Genomic DNA, 25682 nt, shown 5'->3' with positions numbered 1-25682 from the left:
TTCCTGTTTCTAAGGACTTGGCGGCTCTGACTGCTCAACAGGGCCAGGTTCAAGTGTGTTCAAGTGTGTGTGAAATCGTAAGGGACTTAACTGCTAAGGTTATCAGTCTCTAAGCTTACACACTACTTAACCTAAATTATCCTAAGGACAAACACACACACCCATGCCCAAGGAAGGACTCGAACCTCCGCCGGGACCAGCCGCACAGTCTATGACTGCAGCGCCTTAGACCGCTCGGGTAGTCCCGCGCGGCTGAACAGGGCCAGTAATAGGTGCGGTCAAGAATGGTTGTCAAAATACTCGTGCCCAAAATGGGACGCTCGTCAATGTATTATTCTCATTCATTTTGACTTTCGGGTTTAATGCTCATTAGATCTTGAATAAAAGCCCCCTCCCCCCCCCCCCCCTTTCCACTATGTCGTAACAGAGAGAATCTAAACCACATCCAGTGTAGTCATTTACCTATATATATAAATATCGGTTTATTTTGTTTTAATCGGAAGGCAGCCTCAGCGCGTGAATTTTCCTCCACCAGCCCTGCGAGGAGTACGAACTGGCCGTCAGAGCACAGCCCTCTGAGAAAGTGGCTGGCGGTAACGGTGCTACCAACATCTCATGGCAAACATTCGCCACGTAGCGAGTAAAACACTTCCGCACCAACTACCTGTTTGTGGAGGACTTCATGGCGCTCCGGCGACCTGCTGAAACAGCTCGCGCGCACCTCGGCGGGCAGTGAATCCCAACGCACGCAGCCGGTGCCCACCCGACTGAAGCACGACGCCAAAACAGAAGTGCGGCCAACATTTTAGCCGTGGGAACGGAAAAACCTGCATCTCACTACGAGGCGACTTTGAAAGAATGGAATCACTGCTCCCTGTTTTATTGACGCCGCTCTGTGTATCCAAAGACCGTTATATTTCTTTGGCAAAGAAAAATGATCAAATACTCGTCGAATTTCTCTGACGTGGCGCTAGAAAGGGGTATTACACTGTCATCATATTTTTCGTCAAATTTCAAGGTCGCGTACGAAAAGTTGTTATGCCGTGCAGTTGCTTGTACAACAACTGCATTGTGTGTTTATTTGGAAGAAAAGCGGCGGCAAAAAGGAAACATGCTTGGATGAACCCTAGGTACAGCGTTGAGACAATAAAAGCACTGACGAACATTTGTTACGAGAGCTGCAAGTCGAGGAACTCAAGTCTTAATATGTAGATTACTTGCGAATGGATCCGTGTGTATTTCAGTACTTGCTTAGTAAAGTGCATTCTCATACTACAAAACAGAATACTCTCTTGAGAAATGCTATATATGCGGAAGGCAGACAAGCTGTGACACTGCGACTTCTTAAAACACGAGAGAGCTACTCTTGTTTACAACACACCCCTCGAGTACCACATTGCACATTAACCAAAATAATTCCAGAAACGTGAGCAGTGATTTGTAAAGCACTGAAGGGGGAGTATGTCAAGGTAAGTAAACGTTTACTACACTATATGGGCAATAAAAACTATTCTTAATGTTGTATAATTTAAGTAATGGAATTAGTGTTCCAACAACAACAAAATTAAATTACGAAACAGATGAACCGCTTTTTAACTTGTGGCATCCAGCGTTCGAAAATAGAGAAAGTAGGATGTAAAGTTAAGAAAGGATTTTTTATTTTAGAGTGTGGCCAGATGCTCTATTCGGCCTTGCTGGAAATCTGCCTGTATGTTTGCAGACGTAGAGGTGGTTGGCTGTAGCTGTGCTTGTGGACAGGAAGTCGCCTGCAGCATACCCCACCTGCCCATCAGCACACAATAGCGTGCTCTGTGCCCCTCGCTCACCCCGCATCCTAGTCGAAGCAAAAGTATTAAAAAAAAGAGTCAAAGCAACAAACCAACTTTGAAGCCATCTTTACAAACACACTATGGAGACCTCAAAACGCTGTAGCGACACCAGCGCTCCAAGAGGTTACATTTTACATTGCCCTGAACGGAAGATGAACGACGCTTACGATCAAATCTACGGGGAGGCCATATATGTTATCAATGTTATCACATATATTTGATACCTCGCCGCCGCCCCCCCCCACAATGAATCATCGACCTTGCCGCTGATGGGGAGGCTTGCGTGTCTCGGTGATACAGATGGCCGTACCGTAGGTGCAACCACAACGGCGGGGTATCTGTTGAGAGGCCAGACAAACGTGTGGTTCCTGAAGAGGGGCAGCAGCCTTTTCAGTAGTTGCAGGGGCAACAGTCTGGATGATTGACTGATCTGGCCTTGTAACACTAATCGAAACGGCCTTGCTGTGCTGGTACTCCTAACGGCTGAAAGCAAGGGGAAACTACGGCCGTAATTTTTCCCGAGGGCATGCAGCTTTACTGTATGGTTAAATGATGATGGCGTCCTCTTGGGTAAAATATTCCGGAGGTAAAATAGTCCCACATTTGGATCTCCGGGCAGGGGCTACTCAGGAGGACGTTGTTTTCAAGAGAAAGAAAACTGGCGTTCTACGGATCGGAGCATGGAATTAAGATCTCTTAATCGGGCAGGTAGGTTAGAAAATTTAAAAAGGGAAATGGATAGGTTAAAGTTAGATATAATGGGAATTAGTGAAGTGGCTGGAGGAGCAAGACATCTGGTCAGGTGAATACAGGGTAATAAATACAAAATCAAATGGAGATAATGCTGGAGTACGTTCAATAATAAATAAAAAATAGGAATGCAGGTAAGCTACTACAAACAGCATAGAGAACGCATTATTGTGGCCAAGACAGACACGAAGCCCCCCCCCCACCACCACCACAGTAGTACAAGTTTATATGCCAACTAGCTACGCAGATGACGAAAAGATTGATGAAATGTATGATGAGATAAAAGAAGTTATTCAGATAGTGAAAGGAGACAAAAATTAAATAGTCATAGGTGACTGGAATTCGATAGTAGGAAAAGGAGGAGAAGGAAACGTAGTAGGTGAATATGGAATGGGAGTAAGAAATGAAAGAGAAAGCCGCCTGGTAGAATTTTGCACAGAGCATAACTTAATCATAGCTAACACTTGGTTCAAGAATCATGAAAGAAGGTTGTATACATGGAGATACTAAAAGGTTTGAGATAGATTATATAATGGTAAGACAGAGATTCAGATACCAGGTTTTAAATCGTAAGACATTTCCAGGGGCAGATGTGGACTGACTACAATCTATTGGTTATGAACTGTACATTATAACTGAAGAAACTGCAAAAAGTTGGGAATTTGAGGACATGGGACCTGGATAAACTGACAGAATCAGAGGTTGTAGTGAGTTTCAGGGAGAGAATAAGGGAACGATTGTCAGGAATGGGGGAAAGAAATGCAGAAGAAGAATGGGTAGTTTTGAGGGATGAAATAGTGAAGGCAGCACAGGATCAAATAGGTAAAAAGACGAGGACTAGTAGAAATCCTTGGCAGGGCGTATACGCGGAAAATGAAAAAAAATTCCCGGCTTTTTCCCGGATTTCCCGGTAAAAAATATATTTTTTCTCCTGGGTGAAAACACAATTTCTCTGTGTTAAGTGACACTATATTTTCTCTCGGAACTGTAAAACTTATCAATCCTTTGGATGGTTATGGTTTTATGCACAGGCGTGGAATTTCCCGGCACTTTAGAAAACGAAACTCACGGGGGAAAAAACACGTTTGGAAAGATGTCTAACGTGCAGCAACATGTACGCTGCGTATTACGAAAGTACACATTGGAATTCCAGCAAACACTGCATGTTACTTTCGGAATCATTGAAATCGAGATTGCGATGCGCTTTGGTAAGCCAGTCACAGCTCATGTCACGTGATCTCGCCGGCCGTTGACAGCGGACATTCAGAGCAACGTCACTGTTAAGTAGCGTGAACACACAAACAGGGAAAGTTAATAGTTTAAATTAATATACATTGTGTTGTTACAAGAAAAGGAAAGCTTTCACATATAAAATTAGTCTCTAAGGTTAATAATCTGCAAGAGAAGCTAAGCTTTCGCATATAATGTTGATCTTTTCAGCGCGTGTTACACTTTAAGATATATCACACAAATGTGCCAGTAAAATTTTCAATAATGTCGTAAATGTCTGATCTTCAGGGTTCGAAATCCTTCTAAATGGCTCGTCATCGAAGAGCTGATTTGTAAATGAGAGTCAAACGCTCTTTGATTTAAGAAATTCATGGTACATTCTCGCACATAGTTCAACTTACGTAAAAGGATATTTACTTTGAAAGTAACGCTTTTCAAACCACCATTCGCAATATTTTCCCGCGACCTGTTAGAAACAGGTCCGCTTCCGCAGTTGCCAGAGAGCGCAGATAACGCGACGCCGCGCTTGCGAAGCTGCCATGACGTAGGAAGCCCGTATGTGCGTACGTGTAAAACATTAAAAGATCACGCATTATGTCACAAAAGAAACAAGACGTCAGAGATTACTGCAAGAGCATCGGAATTTCGTGAACCATACTAAAATGTGCACATTTAGAGTGCATATTTAAAGTGCACATTCCAATGTCCAGATTCCCAATGAAGTAGACCTCGACCTGATACTAAGCTTTTCAGTGTGGTTTTCGGGATGTAAATTTTATTGGAGCACCAGTACTGTATTATATCATGTCTGGCTCTTAATTGAGGCAAAATGTCATACGTGCTAGAAGATGAAAACGTGCACTTAAAATTCAGCAACCAGTTGAAACTAGCCAGTACTGTGGAATTTCGTTTCAAATACATTGACTGCCTCTGCGGAAAAGGTTAATAAAATCAAATTTCTTTCGCAAACAGACAAAAATAACTACATTGTTCTGCAACGTGAATAATGCTTGACTGTCAGAAAGGTGGAAATAAAATAAAATCTGAAACTAATAAGATATTTTAGCCTTCCGTAATTATGTGAATGTATTTTAATTCACTTGATGGCTCCCGGCCACAGACATCCGTTTTGTTTTCATTTGACGTGAGAGTAAACGATGGGGAAACAGCAAAATAACTAAATGTAAAGACGGGTCACGTGGAGACTCCCCACTATAGCTCAGACTGCTCTGCGCATCAGCCCCGGGTCTACGACATTTGTGAACCGGGTCAATACGAAAAAATCGAATTTTCAAAAATATCTTCATATTGTAGCGTACATGTTTCTGAAAAGTCTGAAACATAATACATATGTGTTCGAGGAAATGTAAGACATGTTATGTGGTCTGGAGTGCGCCAAAGTGCATTGCCACGCCTCTTCATACACCATTCTTCTATAGCACGTCACTGTATTTCGCTCTCTGGAATTTAAACGTGTGTATTTTGTAATGGATGCCATCAAACTGTATTCAGGACAGTGGAAACTGAAATGTCCCGTTGTGCCTCTCCTGCCCCCAGTCGCCCCGTTGACAGCCTGCTCCTTTTTTTTTTTTTTAAAAAAAAAAAAAAGAAAACCTCGCAATTAATAGTGAATGGGATTATTTGTAAAGGGGAGAGTAAGAACTCTTCAGAAAATTTTCACTCTTTATTGTCTATTAGCTAATAACTTGCTCTTTTGTGGGTCATAACATTAAATATTAGGATACACAAAACCAATAAAGACCAGAGACAAGCAAGAAAGTACACATTTCTTCAATCCTTAGCTCCTAGCATTTTTCCCCTCTAATCTCGCTACAGCTTTACATGGTGTGCTTACCTCATCAAAGTTCGTCAAACGTTTTGCTATATGAAAAATCGAAATGTCATTATCTAATACTGAAAAAGCTGTTGACACAAATCATACCCAAGATGGTGTGGTTTCTCGATCTGATTACGTCTATTTTGTCACTGTCTGATAGATAAAACAAAATAGGCCTCTCTAATATTGCAGCAATTTTGAAACAAACACCAAATAAACGACACTGTTTTGGCACAAATGTTCATTTTTACAGCATGACAGAATATAATTCACGAAGTACCAATATCAAATGCCTATAAGACCTACTACAAGCAAAACGCTTTATGTTAGGAAATAGTTTCACATGTCATTCATACGCACCAGTTTCTCAAGCACGAGATCGAAAAGCAGTATTACGAAATTTTTATATAAATTTGGAATCGTCTTATTCTTCCATAATTTGTGTGATGTCCCCGTTTCTTCTCCTTCCCCGCTCTAACAAACAATCTCGTCATCAAGAATTCTGTAGCTATTCCTGCCACTGTGAAAATTTGTTCGCCGATTAACTTCACAAACCCTGCCAGAATCACGGGTTTAGTTATCCCGCGATTATTCTCCCGTTAGGCGTTGTTACGTGTTGGTACAACACGTTTTCCGCGTTACTATCAGAATAGAACTTAAGCGGCTGCTAGCCGGGAACTGTACAACTGGTCCTTACAAGTGTAGCGATCTGGCCAAAAATTTACTGTCAAAATTTCATTTCCTTATATACACTGAGAAGATAATACGCAATCTTTCTTAGCTGTTATTCCTGTTAGTCGTTTATTTCCACTCTGGTAGTCTGAATTTATGGATTTCGCTAATAACGCTGAACATTTGCAAACCCAGTCAACCACATAATCAGACAGCGATTGGCGTTCATCCGTTCGGCTTTACTCCGCTCAGCTCGTATAGTCACGTTCCCTTTGGTCTGCGGAAGTTTATTTCTAAATGCGACGGTATTCTCCTGACAGAGGCATCACGTACACTATGCACGCATTCAAAAATCAACTTATGATTCACTCAGAAACCAACTTAAAATGTGTTCAAAAATGTTCAAAAATCAACAGGGATGCGTTTCAAAATCTTATGAATAATCGATAAACCAACGTGAGCTGGATGCTTGGCATTTTGTGAAACACCTTTTTTTCCCCACGAGAATATGAATTTGGCGCCCCCTTTTCCCGGTAGCATCTAGTTACTTGCTGCGACTGCTTGCACAGCCAACAGCCACATTCCTGTAGCCAGAAGCGGGAAAATCTACTGCTCAAACACGACTCAACTGCGCATGCGCATGAGCCCGCTCGTAACTGCTAAAAAGAAAATAATGTAAACAGTTGCGGCTTCACACTCATCGGAGCCAATTTGTTGTTATGAAGCACTGCATAGTCTTCCTGAAGCCTTTGACACATTTGCTGTTGGCAGACGCTTGCATGATCACTGGGTGTCGTTGTATATGGCGCATTTCCTTTGCAATTTAAATTATTTTCTTTTTCTTTCTCTCGTTTATGTTTTATTGTTGAAGTAGTATTCTGCAGTACGGGGAAACAGTAATATCCTTAGGTAGAGTATCGGTTCTTACCGATCAAAATTACAAAACTTTAACTGAAAACTGAAAACTTTAACAATGAAAAATTCCCGGAATTCTAAAAAATTCCCGTGTTTTTCCCGGATCTCCCGGTACGTATACACCCAGCTTGGATAACAGAAGAAATATTGAATTTAACTGATGAAAGTAGAAAATAAAAAAATGCAGTAACTGAAGCAGGCAAAAGGGAATACAGACGTCTCAAAAATGAGATCGACAGGAAGTGCAAAATGGCTAAGCAGGGACGCCTAGAGGACAAATGTAAGGATGTAGAGGCATATCTCACTAGGGGTAAGATAGATCTTGCCTACAGGAAAATTAAAGAGAACTTTGCACAAAAGAGAACCACTTGTATGAATACCAAGAGCTGAGATGAAAACCCCGTTATAAGCAAATAAGGGAAAGCAGAAATGTGGAAGGAGAGAATCTATAAAAGGGAAATGTACTTGAGAACAATTTTATGGAAATGGAAGAGGATGCAGATGAAGATGAGATGGGAGATATGATACTGCGTGAAGAGTTTGACAGAGCACTGAAAGACCTTAGTCGAAACAAGGCCCTAGGAGTAGACAACATTCCATTAGAAGTACTGGCTGCCTTGGGAGAGCCTGACAAAACTCTACCGTCTGGTGAACAAATGTATCAGAGAGGCGAAATACCAGCAAACTTCAAGAACAATATAATAGTTCAAACCCCAAAGAAAGCAGGGGTTGACAGATATGGAAATTACCGAACTATCAGTTTAATAAGTCACGACTGCAAAATACCAACGCGAATTCTTTACAGGCGAATGGAAAAACTGGTAGATGCAAACCTCGGGGAAGGTCAGTTTGGATTCCGTAGAAACACGGGAACACGTGAGGCAACACTGACCCTACGATTTATCTTAGAAGATAGATTAAGGAAAGGCAAACCTACGTTTCTAGCATTTGTAGACTTAGAGAAAGCTTTTGACAATGCTGACTGGAATACACTCTTTCAAATCCTGAAGGTGGCAGGAATATAATACAGGGTGCGAAAGGCTATTTACAAATAGTACAGAAACCAGATGCCAGTTATATGAGTCGAGGAGCATGAAAGGGAAGCAGTGGTTGGGAAGGGAATGGGACAGGGTCGTAGCCTATCCCTGATGTTATTCAATCTGTATATTGAGGAAGCAATAAAGGAAACAAAAGAAAAATCGGGGTATGTATTAAAACACATGGAGAAGAAATAAGAACTCTGAGGTTCGCCGATGACATTGTAATTCTGTCAGAGACAGCAAAGGACTTGGGAGAGCAGTTGAACGGAATGGACATTATCTTGAAAGGAGGATACAAGATGAACATCAACAAAAGCCAAACGAGGATAGTGGAACGTAGTCGAATGAAGTCGTGTGATGTTGGAATTAGTTAAGGAAGTGAGACACTTAAAGTAGTAAATGAGTTTTGCTATTTGGGGAGCAAAATAACTGATGATGGTCGAAGTAGAGAGGATATAAAATGTAGACTGGCAGTGGCAAGGAAAGCGTTTCTGGAGAAGAGAAATTTGTTAACATCGCGTATAGATTCAAGTGTCAGGAAGTCGTTTCTGAAAGTATTTGTATGGAGTGTGGCCATGTATGGAAGTAAAACGTGGACGATAAATAGTTTAGACAAGAAGAGAATAGAAGATTTCGAAATGTGTTGCTACAGAAGAATGCTGAAGATTGGATGGACAGATCACATAACTAACGAGGAGGTATTGAACAGAACTGGGGAGAATAGGAGTTCGTGGCACAACTTGACTAGAAGGGATCGATTGGTAGGACACGTTCTGAGGCATCAAGGGATCACCAATTTAGTATTGGAGGGCAAGATTGGAGGGAGACCAGGAGATGAAAACACCAAACAAATTCAGAAGGATGTAGGTTGCGGTAAGTACTGGGAGATGAAGAAGGTTGCACAGGATAGAGTAGCATGCAGAGCTGCATCAAACGAGTCTCTGGACTGAAGACCACAATAGCAACAACAATTTAGTATTCACAATGTTTCATATGAAGATTTTGTTAAATACTGTGGTTAAATACAATCCTTTGTATACTGTTGTTGGTTACAATCTTGTACACTTATGTGTGAGGTTGAAACCTTGTTCTCTGTCAAGATGGTAGTTTATCCATTATTTCTTTTTTTAGTTTACGTGTGGCGTTCGCAAGTGTCTGTCAGTCAAATGACGAAGTCACTAGAATTGTTTCATTACAATTTTGGATTTAGAAGTACAAACATTTGTGCAATATAATGTTTTCCTTCTTCCTGGATAAAAAAAATTGCTTCTGTCGGTTACAACCTTGTTTTGGGAGGCAATTCAGTTACAATAGCAGTCCGTACTTGCCGTTCTTTATACTGAATTCAAGGTATTGCTACCGGCAACGGTCGCAACATTTTTCTGTATACGGGGCGTCCACACTTCAGAGAGCAGGGCGTGATACGTGTCGTACAGGTGAGTTCGTCACTGGGTATGCGGTGTTGCGTGTCTGCAGCGACGAGCGCATTCAGACGATACTGGAAAATGCAACAAGACGCTGTCTTGTGGTTTTGAAAGGATTTAGACAGGTCACCCACACATTACGCAGCATTACCGGACAGTGCCTACATTCTCTGAATCAAGGTCTAGGAATTAAATTGCACACATCACGTAAATTCCGAGCATAACAACTAAGAAAAGTAATTAGATGTCAGTGTCAAATAGGTAAGCGAGACTCACATGTGACATATTTTTTACCACCTGAGAAATTACACACACACACACACACACACACACACACACACACACACACACGCCGTGATGTAGGAAAGTAACTGAGCGCCGCGTCGCGAGCCACTGTTCCCTGAAGTGGCGGGGCAGCGGCTCTGACGTCACGTGGCCCCCTCCCCCCCCCTCCCCACTTCCCGCGTCAACAGCCACCAGCAACGGACGCTGCAAGTCGTGACCTTGGCGCTTCGGCCGCTTTTTTTCTCTCTCCAAGATGCGAGCACATGCAGCGCTTCCCGTGACAGAACGCTGCATTCCGAATAAACAATTTCGCCCTCCACTTGCCTCTAACAAGGGAACCTCCCCATCGCACCCCCCTCAGATGTAGTTATAAGTTGGCACAGGGATAGGCCATGAAAAACTGAACACAGATCAATCGAGAAAACAGGAAGAAGTTGTATGGAACTATGAAAAAAATAAGCAAAACATACAAACTGAGTAGTCCGTGTCGAAGATAAGCCACATCAAGGTATGTGTGCACTAAGGAGCACCGTGGTCCCGTGGTTACCGTGAGCAGCTACGGAACGGAAGGTCCCTGGTTCAATCCTCCCTCGAGTGAAAAGTTTTTATTTTCAGACAATTATGAAAGTTCATGCACTCAGACATGATCAACTTCGCTCTCCAAAATTCCAGGACATGTTAAGATTTGCTTGGACACATGCAGGATTTGACGGTCTACACACGGAAAAACTGGAAAACGTTAAAAACGTATGTTTTGACAGAGCACAGGGAAAACTGTGCGACTGTGAAACAGTTGCATTCATTTGTTGCAGTTTATGTGACAAATTTTTATGTTGTAATCACTTTTTTGGGAGTGATTATCACATCCACAAGAAAACCTAAATCAGGCAAGGTAGAAGAAACTTTTTACCCATTCGCCAAGTGTGCAAGTTAGGTGGGTCGACAACATATTCCTGTAATGTTACGCACATGCCGTCACCAGTGTCGTATAGAATATTTCAGACGGGTTTTCCTGTGGAGGAATCGGTTGACCTATGAATTTGCGATCAAATGTTTTCAGTTCCTATTCGAGAGGCACGTCCTTTCGTCTACTAATCGCACGGTTTTGCGGTGCGGTCGCAAAACACAGACACTAAACTTATTACAGTGAACAGAGACGTCAATGAATGAACGGTCAGATCGTAACTTTGCGAAACTAAAGTAAGTAAAATTTTTACTCGAGGGAGGACTCGAACCAAGGACCTCTCGTTCCGCAGTTACTCTAACCACGGGACCACGGCGCTCCTCGGCTTACATAGTCCTTGATGTTGCATATCTTACACTTGGACTACTCAGTTTGTATATTTTGCTTATTTTTTCATAGTTCCAGACAACTTCTTCCTGTTTTCTCGATTGATCTGTGTTCAGTTTTTCAAGGCCTATCCACTGTATCAATTTATAACTAAATCTGAGGGGGGTGCGATGGGGAGGTTCCCTTGTAAGTCTTCCACAGTCATTTTCAGCATCGACAGAACAGACGCTAGTCCCGTGTTCTCAAGAAAATCTTACGTTCCGAACGTATCCTTAAAGGCTATTTTCACTTACAGTACTACAAGTACTTTTAACTCGAAGTGGTGGCCGCTTGTATTTTCTACAGTTATTTCGATTTCAGAGAAGCTGGTGGGTTGCAAGTACATAACGTAATTAATTCGTATCAGATGGCCATTCAGTACATTTCACCGACTCAGTTTACTGTTGGCTGCCCTGGTATCCATCCAGGAACTTAAATTCTTCCGTCTGTTCCCTTGTGCTGTGCCCAGTACGAGGGCCTAAATTGTTCTTTCGTGGCAGCTGTTTTTGTAGTAACCGTCACTTTTGCGCTAGTATTTTTTAACAGTTCTTAGTAACTGGCTGTTATTGTGCTGTGATTGGTTGATGCAGTACAGACTACCCAGTCCCGTATTCGGTTTTATACTACGGGAGTACTGGTGCCACATTTAGTGGCTTTGTATTGAACATAAGTGCAAGGAAAAAAAGAACCCTCGGAAACGCGTACTTATAGGTGCGAATTCTTACAATAGAACAGCGCAAAATGACGCGCTATATGACGACGTCATCATCGCAAGCTGCACTTACTTTGGGGTCAAACACCAAGTTTAATTTCTGCCCTTTCAAACTAACTACAGTAAGGAACTAACTACAGTAAGGTCAGCACTGTGGACACAAAACTGTCAAGTCTTGATGCCGTAGTAGTTTTCTTTAGTCGTGTCGGAAATATTTCGTTAGAGAAAACTCACGTTAGTAAAGTCTTGCATGCATTTATAAAAACTGCGCCATTCATCGTGTAAAGACTGGGTATTACGTTTCGCACTGTGAGAATGGAGACTGCTACACCTGTCATTACACTGTTTTCAAGACCTCCTGGGTGGTGTCTGCACATTTTGGACAATATTTGACCGCTGTGTCGGCTCCTCTGTCCTGACTGTGCTGAATCGACGACAGGGGTCGTGGGTTCTCTCCCAGCAGTTGCTTTTCTACTCAGAAAGCCGTGACTCGCCGCGGTGTGTAAGAATGTGGCGTGGAGGGGACCATGGATTTTTCTTTCCATTGTTTATTTTTATTCACTTTCGTTGTTTTAGCTTTGCCGCCACCTGCTCACAGCCGACGATAAACTGTTGTAAAGACAATAAACATCAAATAAAGATTTTGTTAACAAAAAAATTAAAAATCGGCTCCCTCATTATCATTTCAAGTTAGAATTTCTCCTAATTAATTTTGGGTTTCAAAGAAAAATGTTTTGGAAGACCCCAACACAAAAGAGATTACGAAGAAGAAACTAATTCTCTTCTAGCCGCAACAGAGAGTAACCGACCACAGAATCAATTGTTTTACATCTGGCTAGGTGCTAATGATCATTTGCATATTTTTTGTGAAGTAAAAACATGAAATGATTTGCACACGCGATACGAACAAAGAAATATTCGAAACTAATTTTCTCACTAGGAAAAGATAAAGAGAAATAGCTGTTTGAAACTGATAAATAAGGGGACTAAAACTGTATCTCTGACTTGGCAGTTAAATGTATGCTTGGAGTTGGAAAAATTTACCCGTCGAAAGAAAGAAGGCGCGAAGGTCGAGGCCGTATTTTGATAAAGTGTAAGTAGAACAATATTTGCTATCACTAGATTTGCCAACTACTTAACATTTTAAACGTGAATGAACGAGAGATGGAATAATTCGTGAGTGGTATCGAAATTTAATTGTATTATCTGTACAAGTCAGAGATATAGTAGAGATCCAACTGTGCTTTACAGAACGTTACATCACTTACTGTGGCCTTTCGTAGCTTGTAATCGGAATGTTACACAAGGAAACCAATGATACTATAAGTAAACTGTCACTAAGACGTGAATTACAAGTTAATGAATAGCAACACTGATAGCTCACCGCCGGCCGGAGTGGCCGTGCGGTTCTAGGCGCTACAGTCTGGATCCGCGTGACCGCTACGGTCGCAAGTTCGAATCCTGCCTCGGGCATGGATGTGTGTCATGTCCTTAGGATAGTTAGGTTTAAGTAGTTCTAAGTTCTAGGGGACTGATGACCTCAGAAGTTAAGTCCCATAGTGCTCAGAGCCATTTGAACCATTTGTTTTGATAGCTCACCATACGTGTTAGGAAACACTATGACAAATTTCTCAGTATTATTTAGCAAGAAGAATGAAGCCAGTGGTGCAGTGGTTTTTCGTACTTGACTCTGCACATAATGAACTTCTAGATCCAATTCCAGAATTGAAACACTTAACGCAACCTATTAACGACACCTGGGTCTTTTGTCTATGTATACGTCAGCCACACGCGAAACTGCGTTGGTCCCGTCTATGTGCGTAATTAAAGTGTGTACCACAAAGGAGTAATATGGGTCCGATACCGATAGGCATATACTCACCATTTATCTACGTTACCGTTGATTGCTTACGGATAGATTCCCGACAGTAACGTACACAGTATATGTACTGGCATTATAGGCAGCACTGTGTGGTCAGTAAATACCAAAATGCTACTCTGTGAATTAATACTGGACGGTGCAGTGATTAATAGCAAGGGCAAAGGAGTACTGTGGTTGTAAACATTGTCGGGAGTGTTCTTTGAGGCAGATTATGTGTACAAATATTTTCTAGGTCATTCAAAGAACTCGCGAATACAAATTTCTCAACAGATCTGACGAAAAATTAAAATAATTTTTGGCATTACATGAAGGCAGCAAGCGGATCGAAATTATAAGTTCAGTGGCTCAGTGACCATACTGGCGTAGAAAAGCTAGACGACAGACAGAAGGCGAAATACAGAGCTACCAGGAATGATTTGTTTCCTGAATTCTGAATTTTCCAAAATATTACGTGCACAAATATTATTGGACCATCAATACAAACGCAGCTATTTTAAACTGTGCCGACCACCTGACATCACGAATTCACCGGCTTGCCAAAATGCCGACGAGGCAAGGCAAGGGAAGCGATTTCGTGCGTTGGAATACGCGAGATACTTGACCTAATGTGGGCAGCTGCAACCGTGGAGGGGGGTGGGAGGCGAGGGGGGCTGAACGAGATTTTTGTACAAAGAAGTCAACAGCAGGCACAAGCCGCGAACTCTAAATACCGCAACAAAGTGTGTGGAAGACCGTGCGCCGGCGCTTACACTTCAAAAGGTACCGTTTGCAGCTCGTGGGAAAGCTGTGGCGAGTAACAGAATGAGATGGGGCTCAGGTAGTGTGCATACTCGCGTCCATCTAGAAAAGCTTTCACCGAGTTTAACGAAGGCTATGTTGGCCTGGTCTATTGACGATGCCCTTTGGCTACACTGTCTAAAGGATCATTCTAAGAAGTATCAAATTAAGATCAACCTGAAGATACCTAAGTAAGGCGAAACGCGTAGTTGAAAAATAAAAAAATTAAAATGCAACCAAGACTGTTTTGGCAGAAATAGTCATTTTTATAGCACGACAGAATCACGACGAAGTATCAACAAAAAAAAAATCTGATGCCTATTACGCCTATTAATAGCAAAAAGCTTTATGTTAGGAAATAGTTTCACATTTCATTCATACGCTCCAGCTTCTCAAGCATGAGATCGAAAAGTAGTGGTATGAAATTTTTGTGTAAATTTGGAATCATCATATTCTTCCATAATTTGTGTCATGTCCCCGTTTCTTCTCCTTCCTCATTCCAACGAACAACCTTGTCATCACTAATTCTGTAACTTTTCGTGCCAGTGTTAAGTAAGACTCATTCTCTGCGTAGCTTCACCAACCCTGCCACAACCACCAGTTTAGTTATCCCGCGTTTATTCTCTAGTTATGCGTTATTACGTATCCGTACAACGTGTTTTCCGCGCTACTCCCAGAATTTAATTTAAGCGGCTGCTAGCTGGGGACTGTACACTAGTAAGTGTAACGATATGGCCATGCTTTTCTGTCAAAATTTCATTTTCTTAGATACACCGAGTAGATAATATATAATCTTTCTTTAAACTGTTATTCGTGTTTGTCGTTTATTTGTACTCTGGTAGTCTAAACCTACGGATTTAGCTAGTAATTATATATAACAAAGCTGATCATTCGCAAACCCCGTCAACCACATAGCAAACAGCTATAGGCATTCACCCGTTTGGCTTTATTCCGCTCAGCTCGTATAGCCCTGTCCGCTTTTGTGTGCAGGAAAGTTTATTCCTAGATGCGACCGAGGTTCCTGTGGCAGAGACATCACATACTCTATGCATGCATTCAAAAATCAACTTATGATTCATTCAGAAATCAACTTGGAATACGTTCAAAAATATTAATAAATCAACAGCAATGCGTTTCTAAATCATATGAATAATCCACAGACCGACATGCTCTGGATGCTAGACGCTATGTGAAACGAGGTTTTTTCCCTCAAGAATATGAATTTGGCGTCCCCCCCCCCCTCCGTTGAAACTGTCGATTTTTACGGGTAGCATGTGGCTGTTTGCTGCCACTGCTTGTACAGCTAACAGCCACACTTCAGCAGCCAGAAGCGCGCGAATGTACTACTCATACGTGGCTCAACTGCGCATGCGCATAATCCCACTCGCAAGTCTCAAACTAATGTAATGTAAACAGTTGTGACGTCACATTCATCGGAGCCAATCTGTTGTTTTGAGCATTGCATTGTCTTCCTAAAGCCTTTGACACATTTTGTCGATGGCAAACGCTTGTATGAGCACTTTGTTTTTTGTTGTATGTGGCGCCTTTCCTTTGCAACTGAAGTTTTATTTTCGTGATTCCTCTCGTTGATCTTTTATTGCTGCAAAAAAAAAAGATAAATAAATAAATAAATGGTACAAATGACTCTCAGCACTATGGGAGTTAACATCTGAGGTCATCGGTCCCCTAGAACTTAGAACTACTTGAACCTAACTAACCTAAGGACAGCACACAACACCCAGTCATCACGAGGCAAAGAAAATCCCTGACCCCGCCGGGAATCGAACCCGGGAACCCGGGCGCGGGAAGCGTTTATTGCTGTAGTATTATTCTGTAGTAAGGGAATACAGTTATATCCTTTGTTAGAATATCGCTTCTTACCAGCCGAAGACACAAAAATTTCACTGAAAACTAAAACAATGAAAAATTCCCGGAATTCTAAAATATTCCCGGGTTTTTCCCGAATCTCCCGGTTGTCCCGGGTCGTATACACCCTGTCATTACATCATTCAGAAGCCACACTGGAAGTTACCGATAACTCGCGTCACAAATATGCACAGTAATGTTCAGATCCGTTTTGTTTCTTTTTGGACCAACTTAAAAGTAAGACGCAGTAAAACGGAGCAAACCGAAACGAAACCGTGGACGGAGCAGCCCCGTCTGCACTCGCCTGGGACGTGGGGGCGCCGTGCTCACGTGCCAGGGGCGTGCGGCGCTGGCCGGCGGCACCCACGCCTCTTCGTGCACGGGCTGCGCGCGTCTTGGAACGTACCTCTGCACCAGGGACGAACGCTGCCCAGTACCGAAAAATACTGAACCTGCCGATTGCAGCCACATTTCCATCCATGACGATGTCAAAACAGACATAAAACACTCTGAAAGGTCTCTGTTGGATTCCTTTCATGTTTAATTTCTTAAATCTGTTGTCATTTACGGCATAAATTCCTCTTCTAAATTTACTGTGGCGTTTCTATCTGGGAGGAGACTGAGTAGTGGAACGTGTTACTTTTACACATAAACAAGAACGATCTGTCACACTACTACACTTTAAAACACAGTTTATATGTAATTCATGTCACACAGTCTCATACGGAACCTACATCCGCTTTCTTTTATATACTGTATATGATAAGATACTGTCATCCCCCTTCCCTTCTGTGTGAGAGGATGAATGAGCAAATGTATTTCTAGTTGCATGCTTGAGGGTAGCAGACAAGGCTGTCTGCTAGAGAACAGTAGGACCAACGTCGGAACAGCTAGCTACGCTTTCTAAAAGCAGAGAGGTTTATATCCTTAGTATGGTCCTGTCCGTCCCTTGTCATGTTGGTAGAGGAAGCTGCCTCTCTGGTCACTTCCGTTTTGTATACGGAAGCACCCTTGGTAGGAGCCCAGGTCAGTCTGTCCGCGGCGAGCGTCTGAAGTGGTAAGATCTCCGACTAAGCGCGTGTCTGCCAAGTCCGTAGGACAATGGATTTCTTAAGTTCAGCCTAACTGAAAATTTAATCACCTTTATTTCAGGTTTAGCTCTAAAATATCTAATGTTATCTCAAATTGCAGCGCAGTGTAATTCTCGTGTGAAGTTCAGATTATTTTCCGGTAGTTGCTTTGTCACTACTTTGTGAGTAAAGTGGAACCACGTGTTGATCAGTAACTCTAACTAAGATCAATCTTAAATGCGAATGCTTGTGTGATTATAACGTCTCGTCTTGACAATATTTTTCAATATAGCAACTTTTCTTTATGTTCAACCCACGTGGAGTGTACTTTGCGAGACGAGTACCACGTGCTTATATAACTGTTTGACCCATCAGGTTAATAGTAAGACGTTAGTAACCAGTTCGAGGTTTTTCTTTTGTAAATTGCTATCCGATCTAATTTACTTTAATTATCAAAATTATTGTGGAGTTATACGCTTTGTGTAAACCAAGTTGACCACGTGAAGCATGTGGTGTAATCATCAAAGTAGCCCTCAGCTATTCTTTTTGGGAAGATTTCACAGAGAGTTAGTATGAATTTAGTATACCAGTGTATGGTAATTACATGACGGACAGGATTGTGCTACGAACGTAACTTCTTTGGGTGAAAATTGAATCGGATGGTTGTGGTTAATTTCCTCTTGCATATGTTTCAACGTTCTTCGTGTGTTATTTTATGAATGCAGTGTTGTATGCAGTCTCCCAATCTTGGCTCCATATTTGATGTGTTCCGTAAGATTACAAACCCACATTTTCACAATCCTAAATAAGGCACCAGCTTAGTTATGAATCGAGTTTAATATGCTGAAATTTCAATGATCAATCTTAAAATAAATTTCCAAATATAAACTGATTTATTTCTCTTTATTTAAATTCTCCTTTTTTTATATATATCACCGGTTGTCGTGTGACTATTAAAAGATTACAATTAATGTTAGTCTGGTTGGGAATTTGGTTAGCTAGACTGGATACCTGGTGAAACAGTTGCGCAGTAATGCAAGGTTAACTTCCCCAGACAGCTCACAGCTTTTAAACCGCTTTTATTGTCCATCAGTACCGCTTTCACAGCAAATTAAAGTAACAACGTTACAGACGGCTCACAGCTTTAACCCGCTTTTATTGTCAGTTAGCACCGCTTGCAGATCAAATTAAAGCAACAACATTACAACTCTTCAAAATCAAACATGCGCAAGAATTATTGTTGCTATAACATTCCATTTCTTTGGCTCCGCTGACAACCGTACTGTGAACCTGTCGACTAGCCTAGACCTGGGGCTATGCAACAGATCAGTTTTCCACCACAGCCTACATAAAAAAAAATAATGTACCAGCCATGTAAACATCACTGCGTTCTGTTGCGTCCGTAAGTGTGTGTGACGACGCAGAGCGCATCATTACGCCACGGGGCAGTGGCTACGTCCGGTATCGGTAATTGCGACCTACTCCAGTTCGGACAGCCGCCTGTAATGGAAATACGCGTATTTTCAGAATGTAACGAGTGTTGGTGCTTTACGAAAAGTGAAACACACGACGGAAGTCTGAGACAACTGCAGATTTGCTTTAACTGACTAATTACTAAATCGTTTATCGACAAATGGGCCACAAAAGCTACAGCGAAATTTTCACGAATAGTTGTTTTCTTCAACAGAGGCATGGAAGTACTGGGCGGTCGGAAGTAAACTGCAGGTATTCACCGAGGTCCACTGTGGTCTGTAATTATCGTGAGGCAACGAAACTTGGTAGATAACATGCTAATGCATTAAAGCGAAACCAGTTTGCGTCGGAGGAAATTAGTTCCTACGTTGGACACCAGGTGTGAATCTATCGCTGTGCAACATCTCGCCGAAGTCTGCGGTGCTCATACTGAACAAATTGTGCAAGTGGCGGTTAGTAAGAGGATCAACATTCTGCCCTTCTCACTTGTTTCACCCTTCCTCCCCACGTTTCGTTCCATCACATACGGACACTTCTGTTAACGTCTTCCTTCCGTTCATAGCGCCACTTGGTGGCCAGAATGGGAAATAATTCCTTCGCAGTGCAAATCGGTTCCGCAAGGGCGCATCGGTGTGCCAAGTTTCGCTACCACACAGCAGTTACAGTCCACACTGGGCCCGTGCGAGTTGCTCGACTACGCATTATAAGCAGCCAGCGGTGCTCTTCCACGCAGGATACCCCCAGCCACGCGACAGGGCGGTCTCGCCACCCTCTCCACGTGAGTGACGTCCACCGCCGGCCCAAGTATCACGTGAGACACCGCACTATCAAATATTTTGCTGCCGGACAAGACACCGAAAGAATTAAAAGCACCTAGAAACGTGGTACCCATTCCTAAGTCACAAGTGATCTTACTCCCGTATTATGGTTCAATCGATGTGTCTCAAAGCGCGGATTCCACACATTAGCGATTAAATGGCGACCTTTTTATGACACTGTTGTGGCCGTCGCTACTGTTCATCTGTCAACGTCACACTTCCCGACAATTCAGCACAAATAATCTCGCTACAAACGAGACGTTTTGGACACGTCTGTAATATGGTGCATCAATTGCGTTGCGTATTTTACGATGGAACAGTATAAGTACGGAAACCACCGGACAGTTCAATGTCACCAAAGTGAAGGCCATTTCGAGCACCGATATCGGGTTACTTATTATTCATAAAATTTGCGCAACTTGTATCAAGTCACCATGTCCCTCACGTCTGACCACAGTCACTTTTCCGTGACATCACGCGTCCTGCGCTGCGATTCGATGCGGGGACCAAACTGGACAGTCGCTGTGTTGATCTACCGGTATGTGAAGTTAAAATTAACAATTTATAGTTATGGTATTCAAATTTGCGTTTTATGACGATGTGCGGTCTAACTGATACACATTTTACGACGTGCCGTCTAACTGACACACATTTTCAGGACTCTGTCATGCCACAGTGTCGGTAAATGCGACGTCAGGGGCTGCCCGTCACTCCAGGGCAGTGACTTACCGTCAATTACATGTGAGGCTGCTGTAACAGTACGTGGCTAAACGAAGTGTTAACTACAGGTTTCAATCAAATATAATCAGCAAATGTCTCCACAAATGTTATAATTCTGGCGTGATTCACTCTTCTGACGGAAACTAGTAACAGAAATCTACCTCGATGCTCGCAATTATAGCACTCAAAATGAGAAATTGAGTCCAAATTCTGCTGTCGTGCGGTTGTAGGCGCTACAGTCTAGAATCGCGAGACAGCTACGGTCGCAGGTTCGAATCCTGCCTCGAGCATGGAAGTGTGTGATGTAATTCTAATTCCTAGGGGACTGATGACCTCAGTAGTTGAGTCCCATAGTGCTCAGAGTCATTTGAACCATTTGATACGACTAATGCGGAAGGACGGTTGCGACAATTTTTCTACACGAGCTGCACAGAACACGGCGCGTCTCAAAGATCGCTGATGTGTTGCTTTGTCAAGACACCACGCTCTCTTATCAGACAAATATTAACACGAGAACTGCCAAACAAAGCGTTGTATAGTGCAAAAAGAATTGTGGCGTGTGATCGCTTCCGTTTCATCGGCAAATCTCAACCGAGACGAGACGTCACAGAACAATAAAAAATAATACGAAGGGTTTATTTCACGAAGCACAAACATTACGATGAATTCTCCAGAATTCGCCAACTACTAACCAAATCTTCGCCTCAGTTTAACCAGGATGTTACGGAAAGCAAGAGATCGCTCGTGCATCACAACTTCAACTCCAGAGAATTGTAACAATAGTGAAATGAACGCGAGTGCTGCGTTTGATCGCCAGAAGCACGTCGGCATGGCGCCAAGTGTTGTGAATCGCGAGTGGATCACAGGATTCGGAACGCCCATGCACAAAACAACTTCCGACGTCTGATTACTTTGCAGACGACTTAACGTGTGTAATATCTGGCGTTAAGCACGTAAGCGAGAAAAGGTTTAGGAACGGTTTGAAAATATTCTTAACGTGTGTTCCAACTCGCGAAGTGTTCATTCTCAAGTACTTGTTGAATAACGTCCGCGTATTTCAGCCCTGTGCGTTACCTTACCTTACGTCCAGACACGCCAATTTTCCAACTGTGATACTTTCCTCACTGTATGCAAACCGTAATGGCAGATTATACCTCTGAATATTACGACAATATTTTAGATGTTTAAATTCGGCCAAATTAAGCGAAATGCTGAAAAGCAAATTGTCAACCCTGCAAGCCGCCGCATAGGCGACCTGCAATCGCTCTCGGCTTGCGGGCTGGCGGTCCAGCATTACAGACCACCACGGCTGCTCGAATCTGGAATCGGTGGCGGAAGACGCCGTGTCGCAGTAAAATTCCCTCAGTCCGAAGTGCTGATTTTGATGGTTTTCTCATACTTGCGTCCTACGACCATTGGTTATTGCTTTGCAGTGACATAATCAGGAACGCGTGGTTTTCGTTTTCAACAGCTGTGGTACGAGAATTCTGCAGGATTCGACACTGGAAGATCGAAACAGTACCCGGCCGAATGTGGCGGTATTTTCCGTTCGTTCCACGTTATTCTCGCTCAAATTATCAGCGATTAAACGACTGAAAGAAGGCGATAAATAACGAGTAATAAATTACTAAGCACTAGGCACGCTGTTTCAACACAGTATTCGCCATCCCTCTGTTCGTACCGATCCTAATTTTTTAACGTAAGAATGTATTAGACAGGAGCAGCTGTTGCTTGACGTTGCCCTGTCGTGAGTTACGGGACAAACCACACAGAAGCGTGCAGAACAACATCCGCCGCTTCCACATAATCCAGTAGAGCCCTGCTGCCCGCCCCACCTGTCTCCGGTGTTCTCGCCGAGGCTGGACTGAGCCGCACGCCGCTACACGCCTGGCACACAACTGGGCCGCACAGACAGCCGGGGCGCGCGGCTGCCCCCACCCGGCGATGACGTCACGGTGCCGGGTTGCCAGGCAGGCGAGGGAACGGCTGCGGCAGGGCGGGCGAGGCGTCTACGTCGCTGTCGCCACCGCACTCCGCTGCTCGACTCGCTGCGGCTCACATCGGTACCGTCGCTCGCGCACGCCGACGCCACTAGCCCGACGCCACGGCTGGACGGAAGGGGAAGCAGGTTGCAGCCGCACTGGGAATTCTCATCCGTGCGATGGGGAACAACAGCTGCCGCCAACGGCAGCCAAAGCGCAGGCGCACTCAGCAGAAGAGCAAGACTCAGCAGTGCTACAAGTGCCAGCAGCTGGGCCATACTGCGCGTGACTGAAAGAACGCCGTCGCGTGCTCGAAGTGCGCGGCGGCTGACGACACGCGCAGCTGCACGAAGCCTCGCGGGGCGACCAGCAGCTGCGCGGACTGCGGCGGTCTACACGCCGCCAACTCGCGTAGCTGCTGCTGCCTCAGGGAGTCACGCCGTCAGCCCGCCGCACCACGCGCTGCGGCGGCGTCAAGCGCCACGGCGGCCGCCCTGCGCCCCCGCTCCGGCGACGGGTGCGAGCCGCGCCGCCACGAAGCAGAAGCCGCCACTGACGACGCCACGGCCGGCCACCGAGTCCCCTTTGCGGCAGAACCGGCCGCGCTCAAAGGAGAACTTGTCGAAGTTCATCGGCAGCTCCAGCAGCTGCGCGAGGAGCTGCGGGGTCTGAACAAGAATATGGTTCCCGCGCCCGCGCCCCCCTTGCGGTGCGCCCGGTGGGAGTGGACGCCGTCACGCAGACGGACCTACCGTCGCAGAAGGACGTGGCCACTCAAACGGACGTAGCAATGCAGGACACCGGGGAGACGACCACGGACGTGGCACCATCCTCTCTTTCTCCAACTACAGGCGGGAAGGCAACACAGAGGGGGAAGCAACAAGAGGATGGCAATCTCCGCACGGACATCATACCCTTCCCGGACAGCACGAACATGCCAAACGTGTTGAAGAAGATTGCCACCATGGTTCGGGATGGGCGCTTCAACGCCCAAAAGAGCCCGTACCTCTTCGCCCAGGCGGAAGGGATACGGAAGCCGTCGCTCCCGCACAGGCCGTTTGAGATACGTGGCGGGCATCGGGCAATTCTGCTCGAGTTCGTCACCAAGAAAGATCTCAACACCATCAACACGAACCCGGTCTTCACGCCGCGCGACTGGGAATACATCCTAGAGGACGCAGTCGTGCGGCTGAGGAACGAGGTTCGCGGCGGCACGAGGAAGCTGTCAGAGCAGACCTGCAGACAGCGCTGCAGAACGTCTCTCGCGAGACAAAGAAGACCTAAAACATCAAAGTCCACTAGTATGCCTGCATGCTAGTAGCCAGGACAGGACAGACACCGGACAACCAGAGGACAAACCATACAGTGAGGCCACATCACCATCGCATCACCAGAAACAGGAGGAACGACTGTAATAAGTCTAAACTCCTACACCTCGGGCCAAGGCCAAGACCCGTTTGTATATTGCAAAGCGTAAGCTGTCGCCACTGCCGGGCCGCCTGCCTGCTTCCCCGCCACAGTCCGCTTATCTCGTACCGCGCTATGCGGCTGCTGACACAAGCCCCGATCACCTGGGGCTCCCAAAACCCGATTTCGTAAACCGATTTCCCAACACCACTACTGGGTGGTCATGTAAAGACTTTAAAATCAGTTCTGCAAAACCACTTCTAGTTGCCAGTTTTCCAATTCCGCAATCGATTTTCGCTCCGATGTAAAAGCAACTGGTCCTGAAATGTGCTTGCGCTCTCAGCATTCGCGTTATTTTTAAAAATTTTTCGGGTAATATGCATAGAGTGGCTTTTTGTACAGTAAAGGGTGAGTGTAAATTTTAAACTATTTACAGCTCGTCTGATTGAACAGAAATAGCGATTGCGCTGACTAAATCAGAAAGTGTAACAGCTCTTTTCCACGCGCCAGCAAATGCGCTTCAGATCTTAATATGTGAACAAGGCAGCAAAAAACAGTTTTCTTCTTTCAGAAGATGTGCCTCACGTAAACGTAGTGACGGGTGCCGTTTTAAGTCGCGTACGCACTAGCACGTAGACTGGGGTGACTTAAGTGGTCCCTTTTTTAATGAGGCCGCCCTTTTTCTCGTTCTGCGTCCCGTTGTCCAGCAGAATATTCAACGGGTTACCAAATACCCCGTTCCTTCGACATCAGGAGTAACCATTCTTTTTGCTTCATTTTGTGTTTTGTATTTATTTTAACATCAATTTAGCATCACAGACATGGTTTTTTAACATTTTAATGAGTCTTGGAACGAAGAAGCTGCATTTTGGTCACCGCATGAGGAGAGGTCTAAACAGGAGATTTTCCGTCATCGTGCTCACTGCTAGTGGCGTATGAATCACCTTGGCGGCTTGTATCGATGATTTGCTACTGCAGAAATGGACAGATGTAACAAGTTTTCGTTGAAAGAACGTTATAGGGCTATCAATGTTCAATTGTATTTGTAGTTACGAGTTAGTTATTCGCTGTTTGTGACAAATTTGTAGTAGATGCAACCGGCACGATGTCCTCGGAGTTTTACAGACAACAATGAGAAGTAGACAACAGTTGAAACAATGGGTTCCGAGAGCTCGCCTTAGTGCGTTCCATTGTTGTGTGCTGCATGTGTAAAACTAACTCATGCCCGTTAATACGAGGGAAAGAAAGTGTTCTTCCTCTAAAACGATGTAGGAAAGCACGACTATACGAGGGTAGAATGTACGCCGTGTCGTTTGGTATTTTCCACTGAACATTGGGGACGTGTCGACAAAACACAGCACACAAAGTTTCTGCAAGAATTTCTAGCAGCATAACTTTCTTTGTAACTACGCATAAACTATAAACAGAGGAACAGAAAAGTGCCGCTACGGAAGAAGTGCTGTTTGGGTTCCATACCGCTAAACACGGTCGTTCTTTCCGTTCTACGGCCTTCATGGCTCTTCTTATCAGAGACGAATTTGAGAACAACTACACAAAATGCGAGTCGATCTTCATGAACGTTTTATAGCCATACAAATTGCGAGAAGTTCACGCAGAATTTGAGTTCAAATGTTCAAATGTGTGTTAAATCTTACGGGACTTA

At 44.0% G+C, this 25682-nt stretch overlaps 1 protein-coding gene across 1 annotated transcript in view; it reads right to left on the bottom strand.

The window, feature by feature from the left end:
* LOC126159889 (poly [ADP-ribose] polymerase tankyrase-1-like) overlaps positions 1-22520 on the bottom strand; it is a 49974-nt gene extending 27454 nt beyond the window's left edge. Inside the window, exon 1 of the mRNA XM_049916701.1 lies at positions 22466-22520. The gene's annotated coding sequence lies outside the window, so the exon portion shown is untranslated. The remainder of the gene's footprint in view (positions 1-22465) is intronic.
* Positions 22521-25682: the final 3162 nt, after the last annotated feature.

The sequence above is a fragment of the Schistocerca cancellata genome, unplaced genomic scaffold, assembly GCF_023864275.1.
Source record: "Schistocerca cancellata isolate TAMUIC-IGC-003103 unplaced genomic scaffold, iqSchCanc2.1 HiC_scaffold_1148, whole genome shotgun sequence".
NCBI lineage: Eukaryota > Metazoa > Arthropoda > Insecta > Orthoptera > Acrididae > Schistocerca > Schistocerca cancellata.
Note: the sequence above shows the minus strand (reverse complement) of the source record. Positions and strands in the feature narration are given on the sequence as shown.